Raw genomic sequence first — 4,310 nt, 5'->3', positions numbered from 1 at the left:
TTTTTTTATTAATTAATTTTTTTGTGCTTTTATTTTATTTTATTTTTAAATTAGTGCATCATAATAGGCTAGCAATAATATGATTCAATTTCTCTATTTTTAAACACGTTCAAAACATCCTAAGAGACGTGTAATGCCGATTATAAAAAAGGTCATTCGCATGCGGATAATAATGTGACTAAATTAGTTGTCAAATGATTTTTTTTTTTTTTAACAAATGATATTGTTTATACTAAGGGGGAAGGGGTGGGCTTAGTCTCACAATGGGCTAGCAATAATGTGATTCAATCAATTGTTTATTAAATATTATTTTCTCTATTTTTAAACATGTTCAAAACATCTTAAGAGGCGTGGGAGGCGTGTAATGCCAGTTATAAAAAAGGTATTTCGAACGCGGATAATAATGTGATTAAATTAGTTGTCAAATGATTTTTTTTTTTTAAACAAACGATAGTATCTACACTAAGGGGGAGGGGTGGGTTTAGCCTTACAATGAGCTAGTAATGATTGAATAATACTAAGGGGAGGGGGTGGGTTTAGTCTCACAATGAGCTAGCAATAATGTGATTCAATCAATTGTTTATTAAACATTATTTTCTCTATTCTTAATGTAAATTCTATAGAGACCGATTTTATTATGTGAATTCAGCTGCTTTAATTTGTTTATAAGGGCTTTCTTTTAGCATGATCTAAGATTATTCATTTACTTCAAATATTTGACTTTCCTTTTTTCAATTTACGCTAAATACATTTAAAACGTGTAAGTCGCTTGTAGCACACTATGATTCAAAAAATGCCTTATGCACGTGTGTGAGCGTCGCGCGTGCATGAAGGCTAGTATTTGTTAGTACGATAGTGAGTGTTGTATTCACGCGTGTGCATGAAGGCAAGTATTTGTTAGTACAACAGTGAGTGTTATTATGATTACAACAGGTAGAGAAAATATTAGAGAAATGAGCCACAAAATTAGAGTTTTTAAAGTTTTTGCTTTGTCGTGGCATGTTGGAGTATGTAAGTGTTTGAGTCAAAGTGGAAAGAACTTCCTTTTTGTTCATAATTGTTGGCCTCCATCTATGCTAAAATGGAGTGAGACTATAGGCATTCATTTCACATTGAGAATAAATAGCTGTGAAAAAAATGTTGGAATATAATGCTAAAACTGTTTTTCGAAAAAAAAAAAAAGATGGAGTGGTTATAATTGCTAATATGAAAGTTTCATTAATTGGTATTGTTCATGCCTCCAATGAAAAAAAAAAAAACGCATTTTTGAGAAGCATGTGTAGAGCTACTTTTGTTTTCTGCTGTTTTGGACCCGTAATTTTGAATAAGAAAATACCTTTTTTTTTTTTTTTTTTCACTTTCCAAACATATTAAGGCTCTAACTTTTTTAAGAAGTTGGTTTTAAAAAATTTAAGAAATATCAAACCAAACACCGAATTATGAGGGAAAAAGTTTCAAAGACCCCTTGAAAGTATCAAAGAAACGCCACTAACATGTAGATAATTTGAGTTTTATATTATACCCAAACTGAATGAATTTCTTGACCCAAGGGACAAAGAAATAACAAGCATGAATTTGACTTGGCTGGGTTCCTCGAAGTTGGAAGATTTAGGTTATGGTCTCTTGTATTCCAAAATTATCAAGCAAATATCTGCAAGCTTAACAAGGACGAGTCCAATCTGACTTGGCTTGAAGAATATACACAAACATATGTATATGCACACACGGTTTTTCTACTTTGCGGTTAATCACATTATTTAAATGCGGACCTGTAGTCAATATGTGGTCAATATATAATAGAGTTAACACTCTCGAATTTGACGTAGATAATTGAGAGTGGTGTTTGAACGGGATGATTCAGGAGTTATTTCTATAAGGACTAAGAAGTTTGAAAGTAAATAAAAGAAATCAACCATTGTTTCCATCACCCGAGCTCTCTACTAATTAGCTGCTTGGGGGACAGCTCCATCGATTGTTTTTAAATAACGTTATGTAAGTTGACAGATGGAGCATTGAAGTCCTGGTAATCCACTTCTTAACCAAAATCACTACGAAGAGTGGACTTCCACACATAATCCTAAAACTTGCAAATTAATTAATTTCATTTCCTTGTTTTGAAATGGTTTCCCATGTTTGGTTTGGATTAGAGTTTTTTGTTTGTTTTGTCAATTTGGTTCGCACAATCAAACTGTTTGGGTCGGTTTGATTTGGTTTTTTTTTTTTTTTTTTTTTTTTCTTTTTTTTGTTCATCTTGGCTTTGGCTCTTTGTGTACATGTTTTGAGTACACCCACGATTTCGAGTGCTAAGCATTCTACTTTTCTGCCATTTTCAATTTGAATGTTTGCTTAGTTTCTTTATGGGTTAATTACCTGTTCGTTTCTAACGTTTATTGAATATGGTGGGTGCGAAAGATGATTTTCCCTTCAAGCTATTGGTGTGAGACTGAATGAAAGTAATTACACTCATTTGACAAATGTTATGAAGATTTTTTGATGAAAAATCAGTGTGTGGTTACGTACATGAAGATGTTACCGTTCCATCAGATATTAAGAGCAACTCTACTCCCATTAATTACCAAGCCCAAAAAGTCAGACTATTCGTGAGCCCATCCATTCCGTATTAGTCTATGTGACGTAAAGCTAACGTCAGTTATGTTATCATTTTTTTTTTTTTTTTTGTGTTAGGCACGTGTACTTCACATGTGCTAGTACACGTGCTTGACGGTGACTGGGCCGACCAAAACCCAGGCGTTGGGGCCTGTGCACTCACCACAACTGTCGTTAGATTTGCAATGGTATGGGTTGTTGGATTGCAAAAAAAAAAATTATTTTTACCGTTGGGTCCACATGGCATAATATGGGTTGTTGGATTGCCAAAAAAAAAAAAAAAAGTAATCCAACTATCCATGTTAGTTAGGTGAGAACAAAATATTAAAAAAATTACAAATTACTAAAAATATGACTTTAGCCCTTGAAATTCAATTTTCGTTACATAAAACCCGACATAATTTTTTTACTTGATCAATACCCATTGACTAGACTCCACACAAGCAAATTCATTAACTATGTTTGACTTCACCATTGTACATTTTTTGAATGCCTAATATACCCTTAATTACATTTTTTACCTATACAATTAATTGTATACGGATTAAAAGGTGGATTAATGATTCTTGAAAAGAGAAATAAGCATTAATATTCATACTGTGATTCGATCACAATATATATGATGTAATTTAACAAATATGTGGGGAATAAATAAATGTGCCTAATAGTTGTGCTAATATATGGAGAATAATTTACCTACAACATAAAGAAATGTTATTTGCCTCAAAGTTATTTTACATATAAATATAGGTAAATTAGTTTACACACACATATATAATAATAATATTTTACATATAAATATAGGCAAATTATTTTACACGCGCATATATAATAATAATAAAATGTGCCTTATATATATTAATACATGTAAAATAATTTATCTGCAACATATAGAAATGTTATTTTATTCAAAGTTAATTAACTATATTTTACATATAGATATAGGTAAATTACTTTACATAGACATACATATGGTAACAATAAAACGTGCCTAATATATGTACTTTTTTTTATTTATCCAAGCCTAACATATGTACTAATACATGTAAATTAATTTACCTACAACATTAATTTACCTATACATTACATATAAATATAGGTAAATTATGTTACACACCATAATAATAATGTGACGAATATATATATGAAATGATTTACCTACAAAATATAAAAATATTATTTTATTTCAAATACATATGATTATAAGTGGCTAAAAAAACGTCGAGAGGATTAATTAGAATTTGTGGGCATGATTGAAGCCAAAATTGGAGGGTTGTGTGTGAGAAAACGTTAGAAGGGTTGTCGCATATGTTGTAAATTATCTGAAGTAATAGGCCATTTAATTTCTAATGTGGCAACATATTTGAATTTTGGGTTTATATTGGATGTTTAAAGATATATGGGTTTTAATCTAAAAATTACAAGTTGTATGGGTCTATATCTAAAGAACCCTAAAAATTACAAAATCATAACAAGTGACGCTACATAATTGATTAAACATCTAATCGAAAATCAAACCACACAAATTTTAATTTCGGAGAATAACACGTGGCGCTACATAATTGATTAAACATCTAATCGAAGATCAAACCACATGAATTGTAATTTTTGGAGAATAACACGTGGTGTGACAGGATTGGTTAAAAATCCTATTTGAAATTAAACATAAAATTATTTTTTATTAACATTTAAAAAAAGTTCAA

Source organism: the organism of the source record quoted next, unplaced genomic scaffold, assembly GCF_019419815.1.
Source record: "Pyrus x bretschneideri cultivar Hongxiangsu unplaced genomic scaffold, Pyrus_bretschneideri_v1 Contig13, whole genome shotgun sequence".
NCBI classification, from domain to species: domain Eukaryota; kingdom Viridiplantae; phylum Streptophyta; class Magnoliopsida; order Rosales; family Rosaceae; genus Pyrus; species Pyrus x bretschneideri.
Note: the sequence above shows the minus strand (reverse complement) of the source record.